The following is a 22,497-nucleotide window of genomic DNA, read 5'->3' as shown; positions in this document are numbered from 1 at the left end:
TACCCCTTTCCTGCAACAGTCTAGGAGCGGCAGAGCCCAGTGAAGAAGTAGGTGACTGTGAGGTCTTGGGGGCTGCGTAGCCCTTCTGTGAGCGAAAAGAAACGGTCCCGGGGGCAGGAGCCCCGAGCACGCAAGATGGCAGAGTGACATCCATGGGAGGCGCCTGAAGGGACAGCAGCATCAGAAGTCCGGGCTTGCCGCTGACAGTTAAAGCAGCATAAGGTGGTTGAGACATTCCCACCCTTCATCAAAAAGCCAATTATCCTTCAGGCCGCCAACCACAGAAATGAAGAGTAACGTCAGCAACGTGATCCCGGTCCAAGAGGGGTTCACATGTGAACGCTGAGTCCCACACGGAAGAGAAACTCAGAGAAAGACCAGTGGGTTTCCGATGGCAGGGCCGACACCCTAGATCTACCTCTGTAAGTCAAGGGCACAGAGCGCAGATACCTATATTGAGACACCTAAAAATCCTCATACTCCTTCTCAGGGGTCTTACCAATAAGTAGTCCATTCAGAAGCAGCAAAGAAATCAACAGAGAATCTGAAATATGAAAAGACAACTTTATTACAATTAATTGTGAGGCTACGTCGCCCAGTCACACCTAAAGCAACTGGATGAGGCAATCTGCCTGAATGGTCTCCGCACAGGCCTTTTATACAATTTATTATGCCCTAGGCACACATTCTTTCTTTGAAGTAAATTATTGTTGGTCACTCCCAGGACGTGCACACAAAGCACTGTATGATGACAAACCCACTTTCAAGATAAGTCCAGGCCATAAACAATGTCCACATAATGCGTACATTCTCTAGCTGACAAGGCCGGATAAACCCAAAACATTAAGAACACAGCCCATGTCATAAATAGCTTGTGGAGGCAGGAACAGGAACAGATGGAAGTAAGATAGGCACGTTTGTGTGTAGTACATCTTTACAATATCCTGTGCTCTGATCTATAATCTTGATCAGCTAAAGGGCAGGAACTGGCTTGGCAAGGTTAGCCTCAAGCAACAGGGTCAGCTTTCGTCAGGTCATGCAGAAGTCAGCACAAACCCATGCTAAGGTTATGTCCTTAAATACTTGTTCTCCCATGGTGAGAGCCTACTGTAAGGGCAATGCACAAAATGGCTGCTATTCACAAGATGGAACCCAAGGGTTAAAACAGAACCTTCAAATACACAGTGAATCCATTGGTGTAACATGATGAAAACACTCATGCATACCGCATTAGTCATTTGCGGTTTGCTGATACCAAATTCATAACAGAATCATGATATTTTAAAACACAGGTTCAGAATTTTCAGAACCACAGACCATTCTTTTGCCCTTACATAGGCAATAACCTATACTCATGCTAATCTGAGTCCAGGTCTATATTCATCACTAACTGGTGTTGGTGTAAAAGCTGAACGAATGAATTATTGACAAACTCTAATCTTCTAGCAGACTAGTGTTCAGGCAGAAGGTGAAAAAATGCGAGGAAACAGTAGAAGGAGGTATGGGCTGTGTAGTGGGTACAGATGTCACTTGAAAAGTGAAGCAAACATAAACTATTAAAAACATCATCACACCAAGCAACATAAAAAAATGCATATTATCAAAAATTGTTTTCTTGCCATCACAGTGCATATTGTCTTTTCAAAGTTCGCTGATCTAGCAGGTCTCTCCATCTTTGGAAACTCCATCCTCTAAGTTGCTGCCCGCGGTGGGAGATTGATTCTGCTAAGGAGTGCTTCTGTTCAGTCCAGGGTAACTCCCTTAGACCAGCCAGAACTGTCGACCTAATCGTCTCCAGCTGCACTCCAAAGACTGTGGCAACCGCGACCCTAGCAGCAGAACTGGATGGCGGTTCGAAAATCAAAAATGAGCAAGTTTCATGGATGAGAGAGCTGCACAATCAAAAAGAAAATTTTTTTATTAGTCCATAGTCATAGTTCTTGGCCTACAAATCCGCTTCCATTGTTTTCTTCCGCGTTGAGCCTCTTCAATTCAGGCTTTTTCATGAGAAAACAATACTGTTTAGTTGGAGTGCCCTCCTGGCAAAACACCCACAGCTCACTCGAAAGTCTCAATGTCTCAAAACAAATGCACCAGTGTCTCTTCTTTGTGGCAGACACTACAAATGATGTGCTCTTCATTGATCAAGGGCACAAAGCATCTCGTGCAGATCCAAGCACTACTGAGAAACAACCTAGCAAGATCAGCAGCACTTTCAGACTCCAACACTCATTATTTAGTGTCAGAGGACGCTCAAGCTGCTTTCCCATGGACGCCAAAATGTAGTGCCTTTCCAAACGTGGATCCTTGGGGGCACTGCCTTTCCGCTGAAGCAAAGCAAAAGAGGTGTGTGTATGGCCAAAACTCGGGCCAAGAGCTCAAAGGACTGTACACTGACAGAGGTTTCCAGCACATAACAGGTACAAAGCTCAAACACACAGAAGCTCTCATTCTGTGGCAAACAAAGATCCAGCTCCTCCTTTTTTCTCCAATGCCTTTTGTTGAAGCAAATGCCTTGCTTGGGAGGTACCATTGATGTCATGCTGATGATTGCTATCCAGCCTCGCGAATTTCTTGTTGCAGGAATTGTAGAGCCAAGAAATCTGTCATTCATCTGTAGCGGTCACTGATGGGGAGTGGGCTTAGTCTTGATCACAGGTCTGCAGGGAATCACTCTTCCTTTGACTCTGGAAGATCCAGCAGAACCTAGTGATGTAGGAAATGTAACACAATTGTTAGTTTCCCTCAAATCAAGCACAAAAAACAGTTCATGGGTTTTAACAAGGGGACTGCAAACAGGTGGCCTGCAATCTGCAAGGGAGTGGCAATACGTCATAGGAACCTAAATGGGTGTCCTCACACAGTGGCATTGTCTAATGGGGTAAATACATATTTTCCTCAATTATTAAGCCTAGGTGTTCCTAAATTCCTTATCTTAGAACATCTCAAAATAGAGAAATTACATAATACAGATTATCAAGGACATGAAGAAAAGTCCCTTTAAAAAATGTGCATCAGGTGCACTATGCAATACAAAGGCTAATGATCAAATGTGCAGACAAAGGACAAGCACTAGAAAGTCCTGGTATTTGCATGATTAGAACACATCTGATCCCACCAAAAATTAGAGCAGCAGGAACAAAAGAGAACTGAAAATTTTAAAAAATAGACATTGAAAATTCGTCATGTTCAAAAAGGGTAAACTTAAGGTATCTCCTATTGAGATGGAAAACTTGTCTTGCTATAATATTGGGTCAGTTAACCAGCCTATCACTACCCTGACAGTCAGTCTGAAAAAAAACATTTTACATAACATGGGGGGTCCCTGATACATCACTGCTGTCTAGAAGTGTGCACATAAACAATACACCCATAATAAATGGGCTGACAGAATAATGCGACATTGGTCAGGGGAGAAGCAACAAAAGAAAAATCTATAGGAAGAACAAGAGTTTGCTTAGGTGCCTCAGGCATGTGACACAGCACCAAGAGTACGGGGGGGATACACAAAAGACCAAAGTTACACAAATTCTAACTCTGCTGGCAACTACACCATATATGGTAATCCTAACTAATGTTCCTGTTCTCTCTTCAGGAGAAAAAAAATGAAACCTGGTTTCCTTTCAAGGGACAAAGCCATATGCTATTTGTGAAACAAAACATGATTAAATAATGCAATATAGAAATTAGGTCACCTTGAGTCACAGATCTATAATTCCATCATTAGGTCCAATCAAGGATACATAACAATTTAGGGCTGCCTATTCCTTTAAGGGAATGTGCAGTAAGTGACTAACATCAAGTGATACACTTTGATTCTGTATATCTTTTTAGTTTTCTTCAATATCATTACAGCCAGATTTAGGCATGCACTGGTAAAAATGCTGCCTGTCTTCCTCACAGTATGAAAACCATATCTGTGAAATTTATCATTATACCAAATTCATCCAATTATTGTGTAATGATACGTATCGTCATACGGACCCCTTCACAACACTGGAGAACTTGTAATAGTAACAACATAAAACAAAACATACAAAAAATAAAAAATATGCACATGTCAAGCCATCAGATATACTTGTTGGTGGTGCCACACAGCACCATGGCATATGTACTTTATGCACTGTAAACCTGCAGCCAAAAACCCAATATTTGGGCCTGCACCATCCTTTTGACAGTAGAACACAACATAGTTGGAGTCTTCTGTCAAGTATAACTTACTGTCTCTCTCCTAACATACAGGACCAATTAAAACATTTCACGAAGGGCCAAATACACAAATGAAAACATGAACATTTTTTTTCAAAGAAATTACGCAAATAAAACACATCTCCTTTCAATTTACCAAACTCACGTGTCTTGTCTGCCTTAGAACAATCCATGAATAATCTGTTGGCAGAAGCAGAAAAATACACAGCACAAAACAACATTGTAACATACACAAAAATAAAGTTACATTACTTAACTGTTACTCTCTTGTCAGTTCACATCGCAACATCAAGCCATCATATTTTTACCGTTCTAAAAGAAATGGTTATACTGACACTCTATATTAAATTGGCACCTATAATGTGCACTGAAAAATAATATCTAATGAGCACATCGTTTTTTCACTGAGGCCTGCAGCCCAAATTTGAGGGTCTTATTTTCTTATCTAAGACTTAATGCAACACTGCATTTTCTGTAAAATAAACGCAGCTAGCAAACATTATTTTCCTTAGCGTGGAGACACAAATGTATCAGTACTGCAGATTATTTAACACATGTTTGGGACCTTCAGAGAAACCCCTATTTATTTTCCCTTTTAAATTAAGTTCTTTAATTTTATTGATGTTCTCACGAAGAAACCAGAAACCTCACCACTAGAGGCCCGTTCAGAGAGGTCATTCTGCATTTCTCAGAGGCAAAGTCCTAATTAAAGGGTCACAAATGTCAACATGACAGCCTTCTCCATTGTTTACAGGAAACTAAAAGATAACATCTCAGCAGCGCACTCGAGCCAGCCTCTGCAAATTCTCCCGACCCCCGGCCTCTGCCACATTGAAGCTGACAAAGGCAGTAGGCTCTATCTAACCTACAATAATTCACTCTATTTTGAAAAATAATTTCTCCTTTTTAGGCGCCAAAATTATCTCTATTCCCAGATCATTAAACTACATTAACTGACAATGTTTCTCAAAACCTAAAGACACACAGACCAGTTTTTTAGAGTAAATGCTTGTTGCAATCCTATGGTACACACTTCATCAGTCTTAAATAAACAAACTTTCCGTGGGCCTAGCTGAAGCTAGAACCTTCAACCCTGATATTAAAACAAGCCTGTGTACTGCCACATTAACCCACTGAATCATAAGAAGGCACAACCTGCAAATATATATCAAAACCTAAATGTATGCATGTGCATAAGCCTGAGACACTTTAAAAAGCACTCTGAATGAAAGTAAAATGCAGTTTAAACAGTGCTTTTACTCAAAATCGACTTTCAGGTTTTGGGCATTTAAAAAATGAATATCCTACAATTTTCTTGCATAATATGCATTACTAGAATGTCTATTACATAACCCATGAATCAGGCATTTGAAAATAATAACTTATACTTTATAAAAATGAGATTGCTTGCGCCTATGGCAAGGGGAAATTATACACACGAATACTTGTCAGTTTAGTGATGCAACGTAACTTAAATCAAATTTTAATGCTAGGAGGTCATAGTATGAGTGTTAATCTTTATAAATATTAAAAAACGATTTTTGTAGCACTTATTTTTAATAATTATTTTTCATAATTAATAATTTTTTGTCTTCTAAACAAAACCCAATTATTCCTTTTTGTGATTGTTCTACATACAAAAGTCCGCTGCATCCCTTGCCTATCATTTAGATGCATTAACTCACAAACCTAAGCGCATATGCCTAGATAAAAACGCGTCAGAATCCTGCGTCACATTTCTGCGCCACATTTATGTGAAAGGATGGTTATGCAAAATTCCACCCGTGTTTAACTGGAAAAGTGCTGGCTGAATGAACATTCCAATCAAATATACTGCAGCTGAAAGGTTTGCCTGTGAACATCTAATACAGTGCATCTAAGGAAAAATGCTGTAAATTTATTTATTTATTTTTGCAAAAATAGGTAATTTCGTTTTTGTTTGGGGCCTTATTTATATCTATTAAATGTGACCCACACACACACTTACATTGAACTCATTTCAGACATAAACAGAAAGTGTTGAAACACAATACAGCGCTTACATAAATTGCGCGGACGCTATGTACATACCGAAGTTACACTAATGAGAAAAACCACATAAACATTTAAACACACATTTAAACCCACAAATCGACACTCAGGACGAAAACAGGACAGTCCAGACTGTACTTAAACCAAGTAGCTGTAAGTCATATTTACAAGAAACATTTCTCAATAGTGTTCCAAAAGACTGTATAAACACCCCAACAGCACTAGCTGTATGTGCAGGAAAACAAAAATACACTCAATTCACTAGGACTGGCTGGCAGAACACCAAAAATCGTTCTGCATATAAAAGTGCACAGAGCAAAGGATCCTTGTTTTGTATCATGTCATATTTTAATTCCCTGGGGATACAAAATCACCAAGGAAGAAATATGTTTGTAAACCTAACCTATTTAACCGGCTAATCCAAACGTATACAAAGTTGGCCAACACAAATCTTCAAATTTTCTAAGATCAGGCATCTTATAGCTCACTAATCTAGCTTCAAACTTCAAGGGGCTATCTCTATTGATACACTTGTAAATATACAAAACCCTCGGTTATTGAAAATTGCAATCTTCAAATACAAACCAAACAAAAACAAAGGACTGGGAGTGACCCACTTATACTTCAACTAAAGCAGATGGAGAAAAATCCCATTACCTGCCTGCACAAATTGCAATTCGCATATACAAACCTATACAAATCTATCAAAGCTATACCAAACAAATAGTTGTCCAAATTCTAACTGCCAAGTTCTAACTGCACTTACAGTCTCTTTTTAAAAAAAAAAAACTTACGCCAAAAAGAGGTTGCTCAGTCAGGAATGACATCTTTTGGAGAGTTTAAGTCAGAAAAATCAAAAATATACTGAGCCGCAAAGACAGAGAATCCCCCAGAACCTCCGTGCACAGAGTACCTCTTTTAGTAGATTTCTGTCTTGCCTTCCCCAGTAGATTTCTGTCCTCTGACAAGATTACTCCTCCAGATAGTCACTTCTTGATGAGGCCCCACGTTGGGCGCCATTTGAGAAACCTAAAAATCCTCATCCTCCTTCTCAGGGGTCTTACCAATAAGTAGTCCATTCAGAAGCAGCAAAGAAATCAACAGACAATCTGAAATATGAAAAGACATCTTTATTACAATTAATTGTGAGGCTACGTCGCCCAGTCACACCTAAAGCAACTGGATGAGGCAGTCTGCCTGAATGGTCTCCGCACAGACCTTTTATACAATTTATTATGCCCTAGGCACACATTCTTTCTTTGAAGTAAATTATTGTTGGTCACTCCCAGGACGTGCACACAAAGCACTGTATGATGACAAACCCACTTTCAAGATAAGTCCAGGCCATAAACAATGTCCACATAATGCGTACATTCTCTAGCTGACAAGGCCGGATAAACCCAAAACATTAAGAACACAGCCCATGTCATAAATAGCTCGTGAAGGCAGGAACAGGAACAGATGGAAGTAAGATAGGCACGTTTGTGTGTAGTAAATCTATACAATATCCTGTGCTCTGATCTATAATCTTGATCAGCTAAAGGGCAGGAACTGGCTTGGCAAGGTTAGCCTCAAGCAACAGGGTCAGCTTTCGTCAGGTCATGCAGAAGTCAGCACAAACCCATGCTAAGGTTATGTCCTTAAATACTTGTTATCCCATGGTGAGAGCCTACTGTAAGGCAATGCAAAAAATGGCTGCTATTCACAAGATGGAACCCAAGGGTTAAAACAGAACCTTCAAATACACAGTGAATCCATTGGTGTAACATGATGAAAACACTCATGCATACCACATTAGTCATTTGCGGTTCGCTGATACCAAATTCATAACAGAATCATGATATTTTAAAACACAGGTTCAGAATTTTCAGAACCACAATATAGTGAAATTACGTGGCAGGAGGACGCATCTGTCATATTTGGTCCTAGGCAGCCATAGCAGAAGTGCTGGGTATCTGCCCCTTGAATCACCCACTCTTGGAGATTTAATGAGGATCAGGGTGAACACCCAAATATGAACAAGGTAATAGACCTGCATTGTGAATTGGAGGTGACTGAATTGACGACAAACAATAATGGGGAGAGGCATGAAGCTGAAGTGAACAGATGCGAGCTGCGGAGCTCAGCCAGCCTCATCACCCAACTGTTATGTTATCTCAGATATATTTAATATAATGCAAAATCACCTTCAAGCCGCTAAGCGCTTTTTAGAGAGAGTGACCGAAATCACAGACGGCAATCGGCAAGGCAACAGAATTACACTGTCCCTGAATAGGAGCGTTTTAAGTTGTTTCCTAAATGTGAGGAGGACCAATTCCTTATGAAGGTGCTCAGGTAAATTCTTCCAAATTTGAGGAAGCATGACAGAGAACGTTCTACCCCCTTTGGATTTAATGATATTTTGGGGAAGGACTAAACGGCAGGCCTCAGATGATCGCAGTGTCCGTCTAGGAACATATTTTTCTAGGCATTCTTTTATGTACACTGGTGCTTGTCCATAAATTGCTTTGTGGGCAATACAGAGGCCTTTAAATTGAGCTCTCTGTCTGATATTGTAGAAGAGGGGTAGCCCGAGTCCTTCTGGGAAGTCTATAAATAAGACTGGCCACGTCATTCTGCACTACCTGCAGTCTCTTAATATGTTTCTAGGGACCCTGGGACCCGGGCACAGATATTTGCCCCAAACTGGGAACCGGGGGTCCCGAATCTCCGTGGAACCACCTGGCGGAATCGAGCTGCCCTTGAGAATATCGAGCAGAGCGGAACTGAACCGTTGCACTGAAGGCAACAAGTACGAGGTCCCCGGAGCATACCTGAAGCATGGGGAAACTCTGAGCAAGGCCCCCCTGCCTGAAGTGGGTCATCTGGGTCAGGAGAAGTGGCTACAAGGCTAATTATGGGGAAAGTGTCGAAGAAGAAGGGGAGTGTTGCCTAGAGCACAGGGAGCGCTGGGAATCAGACATATGAGGAAGAGGAGCTGATTGAGATGGGAGGGGGCTCGGCTTCCTTGAAACCCATGCTAGCAGACACAATGTAGGCTATCAGGACCACCAGGGAAGTGCTGGAGAGGAAAATTGATGCCATAGGCACAGACTTGAGCCTGTTGAAAGACGATCACTGTAAGCTTAAGGAACGAGTTGTAGCCTCTGAGAAAGTGCTGGTTGACCTCCCAGTCACAGTGACCACGCTAGAGAAATCACTCACAGAGTTGGAGGCTAAGGTTAAAGTATTGGAAGTCCGAGCTGAGTACAGTGAAGGGAGGTCATGCAGAAATAACATACGTATTGGAGTGACGGAAAGGGCGGAAGGAGGAAACATGCTGTCTTTTATGGAGGGCTGGCTCCCGGTGAAAGTGGCCCCAGAGGGTTTATCACCCTTCTACGTGCTGGAGAGAGCTCACAGAGTGCTGGTCTGGCCGCCCGACTGGGAGCACCTCCTCAGCCGATGGTGGCACGCCGGCTGCACTTCAAGGATAGGGACCACATTCTACAGCAACTCGCAAGAACCAAAATCTACAGATTGACATTAACAAAGTAAGGATATTCCCTAACTTTGCTAGTGAAGTCCAATGTAACAGAGCATCATTCCTGGCTGTTAAAAAAAGGCTTCGCCAAATGCAACTCCCTTACGCCATGCTCTTCCTGGCGCTGCTCTGGGTGGCTGATCCAAAGGAGCACGTTTTTTCAGCACGTCTCAGGATGCCTGGTAATGGTTAGACACCAGGAGATCCCGGGAACAGCGGGACTCCTCTTCAGAGATATCCCAGCAGGAAACTCGGGACCAGTGCCCTCTCTCCAAGAGAGCTCAGCTTAGCTTAGAACGATGCAGAGTGCTGAGTGCTGCAAGCTGTGGTAGAACACAGTCAACATGTTCACAGTCCTGAGTCCAGTAAAAGTGGAACAGAAGCAGGTCAGGCTGAAGGATCATCAATACTTCGTGGAAATGATGACTCGGACATGGAACTACCGGTAGTTATGCCACAAACGGTGGATAACATTGTCTGAGAAGTCGCAGAGGAACGAGTGCCTGAAGAGGGCAACCACCTTACGAGCCAGCTCCTGGTTTGAGGAGTTATGGGAACTGCTAATGGCACAGAGGTGTCACATGTTTGTGGAAGACAGATTCGGGGCTACACACCTAAACTAACTATCAGGGCTCCAGAATTAAAAGGTTGAGCAGCGCACCTTGAACACACTAGAGGACTCTAAAAGTTTAGATTATGTTTAGATGGGAACTAGTGCTAGAGTGCCTGTCCTGGGGAGGGGAAGTTGGGGATTTAATATGGTTAAAGGGTTGTTAGTGGGGATCAGGCGTGCCACAATAGGGAGCTTTTCAGGGAAAGGGAATCATTTCATGCAATGCCCCCCCCCCCCCTCAGACTTAAAGTGTATCTCCTGGAATATTCGGGGAATGCACTCCATGCTGCTGCGTCATAAAATTAATGCATACTTAATCCGGAGGGGGCTTCAAATTGCATTGCTTCAGGAGACTCACATAATGAGGAAGGAAGGGGTGGCACAACAGCGCCGCTGGAGAGGGCAAGTATTCTACACTAATTATTCAGCATTCGCCAGGGGAGTATTTATCTGGGTGAGAGCGAGTGTGCCATTTCAGTGTATGGGCCGAGTTATAGACCTGGAGGGGAGGTATGTAGTGGTGACCAGGGTGGTTAGATGGTAGAGACATGATCGGGAGTCTGTATGCACCTAATTTGGAACAGAACGCCTATCTATCGCAGCTGTCTGGGAAAGTGGCATCAATATTGATGGGTTCAGTGATATTAGAGAGGGATTTTATTTCTATGAGGTAGTACACTCCAGTGAAAACCTCACTAGAACAATTTCAGATCACAATCCAATATTACTCAGAATTAGATGCTCACGGCCCAAAATACCAACATGACATTTGCAAACTGACGTGTTAGAGGATCAGGTCTTCTGTGAGACGGTGGGCACTTGTTTGAAGTGGGGGTCCTTATCCCTCACCGCCACCACCAAATGCTGGAGGCAGCAGTCCCTGTTGAGGTCATTGAAATTTTTATGGTCAATTGTGTCCCCTAACGTGTACCCCAACGGCTCCATGTACGAGTTTCAAGTACATGTAATTTCCCTCCACCACCGAATCTGGAGACGCAAATACATTTGCGTCCACCGTTAACATGTCCTCTATCAGATCCACCATGAATGGGTTGATAATTCAGTTCCTAAGTATGCCGTGCCACCGTCGTTATATGGTGCACTTTCACGTTTTTCCTGGCTCTGCCGAGCTAGGCCCTGATTTTCTGTCTTCAAGCCACTTCTGTTTCTGCCTCTGAAAACTGCAACATGGAGATGCATCCCTGACCTCTGCCTTACTTCCTGCCATGCGAGCGGTGCCCGGCTCGGCCTGGTCTGCCTGCCAAGAAACAGTATTCTACCTTCAAGTTATCAGCGTAGCCAGCTCAGCTCCTTGAAAACACATTCCTGTCTAGTGATTTAGGTAAACATATCCCCGGCTGCAGAGCAAAGAGCAAGTCTCCCTGTCTCCGTGCAAGTAATTTACAGTTCCCGTTGCCAGAGTAGGCCCATGGCCCCGCACGTAGACACGCAGGCACCTATACACGCACTAACATTCAGTATAGAGTGGCCTCTGCCCAAGAGACCTTTTACTCTAGATTAAACATCCTCCAAATACTAGATATCAGATATGTTATAGGGACAGGTCGATCTGACATGCCAGACTTCTGTCTCTTCTACTAGTGCTAAATGTCAGACCCTTAGCTTCCTCCCGTTGCACGTCAATCACACGTCATATTAGCTGCGCACGCATCCAGGCCACAGGTTTCAGCTGACTCTGCAAGAATTCCCTAAGCATCCACCCACTTGTGACATTTTTCTGTGACGTTTCTAGTGTACGCCTATGTGCACACCCTTGTTCACGCCTTCTTGCTACGCACATGTGTTCTTATCATATACATTTCACTTGACACGCCTACTGTATTCAATGCCATTGTGTCATTTTGCTATATATGTCATGTACTGTGAATAATTCATTGACATCTTTCCTGACATCTTCCCTGCCATTATTGCATACCGAACCCTTGTATTGATGGAATAGATCTCCATGACTCGAGTCATTTTCTATGATTAAAGCCCTTATGACTCAGACACCACGGACTCTGCCTCTCATTTGATTGAGCTATTTTCTTTAACTTTCCGAAATTATCTGGCAAACTCGTATACGGTAAAATATTTACCACATAATTTGGCGCCCGAACAGGGACCCCTCTCCACCCCACGCGCCGGTGATGCGTCGCAGGCTTTGGCCCCGACTACAGCTGTGATGGACCCCATGCGCATCTGCAGGTTTTCCTGTATCTCCCTCAGGCCTACGGAGGTGACGGAGACTGCGGTCGACATCCAGACGAGGCGGTGAGGAGTGCGGAGGATCCCGACCAGAGCCCAGCCGAGAGAGCAGTGTCCGAGGTATCGAGAGGCCCACCAGTAGTATCGAGGCGCATGCGTAGTGCGCAGCAGCAGCAGTGACGTCGTAGCGGTCCAGTCCAGTCGAGTTTCCGAGGCCTTCTGTTCTGTGCTTCCCGGTGAGTACCGTTGCTGGGGACGCATCAAGACGGGTGCATTGATTTGTGTCCGGTCAAGACGGGTTTGGGTACACAAATCCGGTCTGCACTGTTTTAGCAGTGTATCTGTACTGTTTAGCAGTGCATCTAGTATCCAGATATCCAGTTATTATTGTTTGTTTCGAAATGTTTCAATGTGTTTTAATGTCGTGGTATGAGTGATTGTTTGCATTTTCTTACTGTGTTTATTGTGTCTAGACCGAGCTAGTTATGCCTTTGTTTTCAAAATTGCGACAGATAGGAACTAGGAAAGGGATACTCGAAGAGGCAGTTCCCATCCCACCCAGGGACACTCCTGGACATTTTATGTACCACAAGCACGGCTTAGATGCCATATTATATCTAGACTTGTGGGTGGATTATACGAAAGACTTAGCAGAGAATCAGAGATGGCCCGTTACAGGGACATGGGATGCCGAGTGCATCATGAGAGTAGAGGAAGCGTTATGGAAAAAGAAAGCCAGACAATCACAGAAAGATGCCATTGAATTATGGCGTAAAGAATCACATAGACGGACAGAGAAGGCGCTCAGAAAAGTAGAGAAAAGCAGAGAAGATTCCGATAAAACTAAAGAAAAAGAACTACTAGAAGAAGGACAGAGAGTCAGAATAGAACAACACGAAAGACAGAGTAATGCCATTATGACAGGATTGTATCCAGTCCTGGCCGAGGGCCTGCCAAAGGCGACCCCGGAAATACCGAAAGATCTGCCCCCTCCATTGGTTCCGACTAAATTACGTCACAAAACAGCAGCAGATATTTTTCTTTCTTCCTATTTAGATGACGTAGCTCCCGCATATACCAATATAACCGTACCACCAGTACCTGTACCCCCTGTTGATCATCTGCCCCCAGGTCCGCAACAGCAGACCCCTCCCGCACCACTTCCTGCACCTGTTGTCACTTCCCCTATTGTTCCCCCTGATATTCATCCGCTTAATCCCTTTGGGGCTGGCGCTGCTCAGGTTCCAATTCCGTTACAGATACCGACCCTACAGCCAGGTTATGCTCAAGCCTCCGCCTCTGGAGGTGCTACAGGAGGTTATCGCACCCCGCCACAGGTACATCGAATGACAATGAGAGATTTAGCAATGCAGCGTACGCCTAAAGCAGCCCCAGCTGAAAAGCTTAAAGAACAGCTTACAGATTGCAGATATGACACAGTGCCTGGTAAAACAGGACCCATGATGTTAGCATCCCTACGTTTAAGACGTGTTACAGATTACTTGGTGTTATTACCAGAAATGCCAGACCATCTAGACAATATATATCATTTTATTAGAACAGGAGAAAGGCCCGAGTGTGTTGGTGAAGCCATGTCACGTCAGAAAGTCGAGACACAAGGTTTAATCATGCGATTTTTGGTTAATTGTCTGATAAGGGAACAAGATCAGCCTAGTTTTCCTCAAGAAGAGATGGGGCGATTGTCAAGATGGAGTCAGAATATTGCCGAGGGCAAACATGATAGAGAGAGAAGTATACATGCTATGGTTAGAAAGATCCGTAAAGAAATAATAGAAATACATGCCCGTCGAGAATCTGAAAGGCATTCTGGGTCAGACGATAAAGAGACCTCAGATGAGGAAGAGCCAGAGAATCCAGCAGAAACCTCGCAACAGGCGAGGGGAGACTTGATGGCATATGTAGGTAGAGAGAAACTACATAGACAGTACCCTCTTGATAGGCCCTTCGACAGACCCATTCATTTAGAAAACAAGAAACGTTACCTTTGTCCGATACCAGAGCGATGTTCCCTTGAGCATATATTCCAAATTACTGATAAAGTACTGAAAGAAAGAATAGGTTATCACAAACTCAATACCTTACGTGATCAGGAACTAGCCCGGTCCGCGGTGCAGTGGGCCGGGGATGACAGCATATATAAAGATGATTCAGTAGTGCAAACATTTTTAAGTCTTACTCCAGAAGAACAGCGACTAGCTGGTATATACATGACCCAACACTTCATTATACAGTATGAAAACCAAGCATCTGACCCAGGTCCATTATATAATTTATTGCAGGACTTACTCATGAGAAGATGGAGAGGTCTAGGTACCGATCTAATTGAAATGATTCTAGAACAACGTCACAAGTATAGAACGTTCTTAACTCCACATCTTGTTTCCGTTCCACCCCCAGTCAGGCAACCATATCACCTAGACAAACAGAATCCATTACGAGAAGTACATCCAGTCAGGAAAGCCGACGATACCCTTGAACGCGTGTTTGTATACACGCCTATAACTAAAATGGAATTGTTAGAAATGAAGAAAATAGTGCCCAGTCATGATAAAGACCCTGCAGGTTTCCACCGTGAAATAAAAGACATGTTACTAATGGGAGACTATACCTATCCCGACATTATGAAGATACTGAAAGTGTTATTGCCTGCCGGTATTTACGAGAAACTAAAGGAAAAAGAATGGGAGGTGGGAGACAAAAAGATTAATTGGGCTGAATTAGAAAGCGAAGAAACTGGTCGAACGCCAGGTTTAGGTCTTGGGGATAAAACTAAAGCATTACCAGGATTGTTAGTACAGGTCTTGCCAAGATTATTGGCAACTAAAAAGGAGGATTGGGATGCAATCTCAGCCTGTAAACAGAAACACGACGAAGACACTAGTGATTTTTATTCCCGATTCGAGAAATGTTTTATTATTAATAGTGGCCTGAAAACAAGTAGCGAGTCCTACCCACACCTTTTTGTGTCAAAGTTAGTCGAGAACTCACTGCCCCAGGTTAAGAACCGTGTACTGAAAGTCGAGAGCACATGGCAAGCTAATACGCCTTCCCAAATGTTACAAATGTTACAGTACCACCAGAATAGAATTAGGGAAGAACATGATCACGAACAGAGACGTATGAAAGACACAAAAATGAAAGTCCTAGTTGCTCAGTCAGTTCCAGCTGATGGTCATAAAAGGGGTACGACACCATCCAACAATTCAAATTCAGCAGCTCCTGTTAAAGGGGTATGCAACTATTGTAAACAGCCAGGTCACTATGTAAACGATTGTGCAGTTCTGAAACACAACATAGCCTCAGGTAAAACTAAAGAGAGACTGCGTCCTCCTAGACAGGACCAGGTCCAACAACACGTTCCACTGAATGTCCAGCCTATGCAGGTCCCACAACAGACCGTAGCAGTACCACAGCCACAACCCATTGCCGCAACACAACATGTTACACAGCAGATGTACCAGTATGCACAATCTGACTATCCCGATTATCAGCAATACACATGAAACAGCCTAGAGAGGGAGGTTGGCTTGCCCCTTATTGAGGTTCCTGTAGATCAAGAAGGCCCTTATGTACACAGTCAGGTATTAGGGAAGGATAGAAAATTTTTGATTGACACAGGGGCAAGCAGAACGACCATCAGTCATGACGAGGTTCCAGGGGCACCCCTCTCAGGCTCACAGAATGTTTCCCTTGGATTTTCAGGAAAGCCTATAGTCAACGAAGTATCGAAACCTGTTCCCCTAGCAGTTGGTCCATTATCTCGTACTACAGACTTATTACTCACAAAATCATGTCCAGAAAACTTGCTTGGTATAAAGACCCTGAAAGCTCTAGGAGCTGTAATTTGTTGTTCTCCGGAAGGAGTAAGGTTGTTTCTTCGTGATTTCAAAGGACATTATGTATTGAGAGATTTTGACCCTAGGTTACAGAATGTTCCTGCACATTTATGGGCACAAGGCCCCACTGATGTAGGTTATATGCACATTACTCCATATCGTGTCACACTCAAGCCAGGAGTAGTACTACCTCGTATTCGACAATACAAGTTAGCGCCAGATGCTGTAGTAGCTTTACTGAAAATCATTGACGAGCTCATTGCACAAGGAGTGGTTGTAGAAACCGACTCAAATGTTTGTAATTCCCCTATCATTCCAATTCTTAAACGTACAGATCCAAATGCACCTCCTGTTTATCGATTAGTCATCGATTTACGAGAATTGAATAAATGTATTATACCACAGTATCCTGTGGTCCCAGACATTTCATCCCTATTGACTGCTATTGATTCTGAGGCGACGTTCTTCACTGTAATTGACCTCAAGAACGCCTTCTTTAGTGTCCCCATTGATCCGGAAAGCCAATATCTTTTCGGATTCTGTTTAAATGGCCGAAGCTTCAAATTTGCACGCGCACCTCAAGGATTTACAGAAAGCCCCAGCATCTACAGTCAAGCATTGAAACGACAACTTGACAGTATTCACATGCCTGTCAACACTGCCCTACTCCAATACGTCGATGATCTATTGATCACCGCCCGTACCGAACCAGAATGTGAACAAGCATCACTGACAGTTTTGCTTTTCTTGGCAGACAAGGGACACAAGGTGTCCCCTTCGAAGCTACAATTCTGTGCCCAGCAAGTGGTGTACCTTGGGCACTTGCTGTCCAAGTGGGGTAGGCAGCTGACACCTGAACGAATTCAGTTAATTGCACATCTTCCGCAACCCAAGACACAGAAAGAAGTACGAGCCTTTATTGGACTCACTTCCTATTGCAGACAATGGATTCCACAATATGCATTTCTAGCTAAACCACTCATACAGTTGACAACACAGGAGGCAGCGTCTTCGACTGTCCTCCCTTGGACTCAGGAACATACACAAGCTTTTGACGAGTTAAAGAAAGCTTTATGTCAAGCACCAGTTTTAGCGACACCATGTTACAGCAAACCTTTTACACTTTTTGTCACAGAATGCGATGGCACAGCGTTGTCGGTTCTCACTCAGGTACAAGCAGACAAACACAAACCGTGTGCTTATTTTTCGAGTACATTAGATCCAGTAGCCCAGGCCCTGCCTGCGTGCTTAAAGTCAGTTGCAGCAACAGCTCTAGCAATCCGACAAAGTGATTCCATTGTATTAGGGCATCAATTGACAGTACAAGTTCCACATTCTGTAGAGGTTCTCCTAAACAGAACCCAGACTCAACACTTGACTGTAGCACGACTGACAGGTTATGAATTGACATTATTCCAGCCACACATAGAGATCAGACGTTGTAATACACTGAATCCTGCTACACTTTTACCATTGAGCACAATAGACCCTACTCCACATGATTGCGTGGAAGTATTTGACACAGTTACTAAACCCAGACAAGACTTGACAGATGTCGCATTATCCGATCCAGACCTGACACTTTATGTGGATGGTTCATGTTTAAGAACAAGTACAGGAGAGTTAGTGGCCGCATATGCAGTGACCACTGAAACTGAAGTTATAGAAACCCATCGCATTGACACCCTGTCAGCCCAAGCAGCAGAGCTCATTGCTCTAACCCAAGCCTGTACACGAGCCAAGGACTTGAAAGTAAACATATACACAGATTCCCGTTATGCATTTGGAGTCGTTCACGACTTCGGTGTCCTCTGGCAAGAAAGAGGTTTCTTGACCTCTTACGGAACCAAGATACAGCATGGCCCCCTCATTCAAGCTCTGTTAGAAGCAATACATCTTCCTACAGCTATAGCTATCATGAAGTGCAGGGCACATACGAAAGTCACAGACAAGATCACTCAGGGCAACGATTTTGCAGATCGAATAGCGAAACATACAGCATTGACTCAAAATCAAACAACGGACATGACAAAGACTGATGTAACCTCATTGACACATAGTATGACAGTTAGGGACCCCACACAAGATGTCATTGATATACAGACACATGCCACTCCAGATGAATTAAAGAAATGGGCTGAACAAAGAGGGGTCCAGACAGACCAAGGATGGATGACGAAGGGAAAGACCACATGGTTTCTCCCCGACTCTATGGTCCAGGTTATCATCAACACAGCACATAGTCCAGCACATTTAGGAGAAAAAGCCATGTTAGACAGTTTACAGAACCTCTGGTTTAACAAGCATTTACGAGCAGCAGCCAAACAGAAAGTGCGTACCTGCATGATCTGTTGTCAGTTCAATCCAGGAAAAGGTGTTCCCGTAGAGCAAGGTGGATTTCATCCTCCCGACTACCCTTTTGAAGTCCTCCAGATGGATTATATTCAGATGGAAAGATGCCGAGGATTCAAGTATGTCCTCGTAGTTGTATGTGCTCTATCCCGATTGACAGAAGCATATCCCGTCCCAGATTACACTGCCACGACCACTGCCAAGCAGTTGGTTCGTGAGTTTTTCCCTCGATACGGTTTGCCCCGTGTTGTATATTCAGATAACGGTCAGCCATTCTCGTCTGAACTTATGAAGCAGGTCTCGCTTCTATTGGGGTACCAGTGGAAGTTTCACTGTGTCTGGCATCCTGAGGCAGCAGGTCTCGTGGAGCGGCACAATCAGACTCTGAAAACTCACCTTGCAAAAGTGTGTAAAGAGAAGGGAGTAGATTGGATAGTAGCTTTGCCAGTTGCTCTTTTTTATATGAGAATGGTAGCCCATTCTAGGACAGGGCTATCCCCATATGAGGTGGTCTTCGGTAGACCTCCTAATATGTGGGGGACGCCTCTGCCGCGAAAAATTACCGATGTTGATAGTACTATGTTGACAGATTACCTTGCTTCCTTGATGTCTGCACTACAATCATGTCGTTCACAGGTTGCAGCAGCCTTCCCAGACAACACCGAGGTGAAGCCACATGAATTGGTCCCGGGTGATGTTGTCGTCGTTCGGAACTTTGACGGATCACGCCCTTTGGAGCCCCGCTGGAAGGAGCCGAAGATCGTTTTGTTAACAACAAGGACAGCAGTAAAACTGGAGGGGCGTAAAGGTTGGGTGCACTCCAGCCACGTTAAAAGATTCCATGGACTTCCGCCAAAATCTGAATCCCAGAACTCCCACGTACCAGTGACTGATACCAAACTCCCCCTTCTAGAGAAAACTCCCCAAGAGGAGTATAAACAGAAATTGAGGTCTAGTAAGTCAGACAGTTTAATTGTTTAAGTCCCCTCCAGGGTGAAGCGGTTAGGCAGTTTCTGACAATGTACAAGTTAGACCCAAATAGAGAGAGAGATAGACAGGAGACCAAGAAACGAAATTATTGTAAAAGTCTCCGGAGCAGATGTGTCTGCACATTACTTGTTATGTTTTTTCTGAGTCTTACGGTTATTGCAATAAGTTGGATGTTATACATGTATTTTCCTCTTGCACATTATTTTTCTAATAACACTGTCGAGCACACGTTTAGTGCACTTCCTCCACACGAGTTATCTTATAGACTTGCGCTGCGCAACAATACATTTATTCGTATGTTACATCATTCTCACCAGATCAACAATGCTACTAATTGTTGGATATGTGGCCGACTCCCTCCCTATCAGAACTACAAGGGAGCTCTGCCCCTCTTTCCTTATCCGTTTACACATAACGGTTCCTGTGGTGCATGGTTTAGTTTAATATCCTCTATAAACACAGAGTTTAGAGTTTCCCAAAGCAATTGGATATGGGGTAATCTGAACACAGTCATGAACAAGGCATGTTTCCCAGACAAGGAGGGTTTTCCACAAATGACAGGGACAGATCTAGAAAATGAAGTGTATGGATTAGGCAATTTTACATTTAACCTCATGATTCTAAATGTTCAGTCAGAAACCAGTCCAGACTTGCCATCCATATCAGTTTTACCCGCGAAAGGTGTATTGTGTGTAAGAAAGAAAGGTTCAGTACATCTAGGTCACAGTGACTGTACTACTGTGGTCGACTTCAGTGATAAAGGCAAGTCTACATTTAAAGCTTCCCGACATTCCTATTTCATTTGTGGTCAGACCGCCTATGTCCGTTTACCTCCAGACTGGGATGGTACCTGTTTCATTGCATTCTTACTGCCACCAGTATTCCTAGCCCCATCTGACTATCACAGGGATTCCCGCCTTAATATTGTAAGACACAAGAGAGACCTCCCCATAGTTGATCAGACTGAAACTACATGGGAACAATATACAGATTTCAATAAAGGATTCTTTCCTTATTTAGGCACTGTCTCCAATAGTAAACTGATACGCAAATTAACCAGAATACTTGACGCCTTAGTGAATGAGACTACGTCTGCCTTGGGCAACTTAACAGAGGAGCAGTCTGCTATGAGACTTGTCGTTCTTCAGAACCGCCTTGTCCTTGACGTCATCCTGGCCGATAGGGGCGGGGCTTGTAGAGTCATCGGATCCAGTTGCTGCGTGTTTATTCCAAATAACGTGCCATCAGTCTATAAGGCCATTACCAGACTTCATGAAATTGCCCATCTGATACACCAGAATCCAGGCTCCTGGACTTGGTCCGGTTGGCTCTGGAGTGTAATCACAGCCTGGGGATGGAAGCTACTGTCATTCCTAGGAATCATATTGGCCATAGTATTCAGTTGTTGTCTATGTCTGCAATGTGGGCCAGCGATTTGCGGCTTGTGCGCCACAGCTTGTGTTCCCCATCCGAGTTCACGTTCCCATTCCCGAAGAAAGAAAGAAGAGCAGATGTTGTTATATGAACAGATTGATGGTCTCATGAACATCGACATATCATGAAGGGTCCGTAGGGGACAAGGAGGGAATGAGGTAATTGAAATTTTTATGGTCAATTGTGTCCCCTAACGTGTACCCCAACGGCTCCATGTTCGAGTTTCAAGTACATGTAATTTCCCTCCACCACCGAATCTGGAGACGCAAATACATTTGCGTCCACCGTTAACATGTCCTCTATCAGATCCACCATGAATGGGTTGATAATTCAGTTCCTAAGTATGCCGTGCCACCGTCGTTATATGGTGCACTTTCACGTTTTTCCTGGCTCTGCCGAGCTAGGCCCTGATTTTCTGTCTTCAAGCCACTTCTGTTTCTGCCTCTGAAAACTGCAACATGGAGATGCATCCCTGACCTCTGCCTTACTTCCTGCCATGCGAGCGGTGCCCGGCTCGGCCTGGTCTGCCTGCCAAGAAACAGTATTCTACCTTCAAGTTATCAGCGTAGCCAGCTCAGCTCCTTGAAAACACATTCCTGTCTAGTGATTTAGGTAAACATATCCCCGGCTGCAGAGCAAAGAGCAAGTCTCCCTGTCTCCGTGCAAGTAATTTACAGTTCCCGTTGCCAGAGTAGGCCCATGGCCCCGCACGTAGACACGCAGGCACCTATACACGCACTAACATTCAGTATAGAGTGGCCTCTGCCCAAGAGACCTTTTACTCTAGATTAAACATCCTCCAAATACTAGATATCAGATATGTTATAGGGACAGGTCGATCTGACATGCCAGACTTCTGTCTCTTCTACTAGTGCTAAATGTCAGACCCTTAGCTTCCTCCCGTTGCACGTCAATCACACGTCATATTAGCTGCGCACGCATCCAGGCCACAGGTTTCAGCTGACTCTGCAAGAATTCCCTAAGCATCCACCCACTTGTGACATTTTTCTGTGACGTTTCTAGTGTACGCCTATGTGCACACCCTTGTTCACGCCTTCTTGCTACGCACATGTGTTCTTATCATATACATTTCACTTGACACGCCTACTGTATTCAATGCCAGTGTGTCATTTTGCTATATATGTCATGTACTGTGAATAATTCGTTGACATCTTTCCTGACATCTTCCCTGCCATTATTGCATACCGAACCCTTGTATTGATGGAATAGATCTCCATGACTCGAGTCATTTTCTATGATTAAAGCCCTTATGACTCAGA

Source organism: Lissotriton vulgaris, chromosome 3_1 (assembly GCF_964263255.1).
Source record: "Lissotriton vulgaris chromosome 3_1, aLisVul1.2, whole genome shotgun sequence".
Lineage (NCBI taxonomy): Eukaryota > Metazoa > Chordata > Amphibia > Caudata > Salamandridae > Lissotriton > Lissotriton vulgaris.
Note: the sequence above shows the minus strand (reverse complement) of the source record.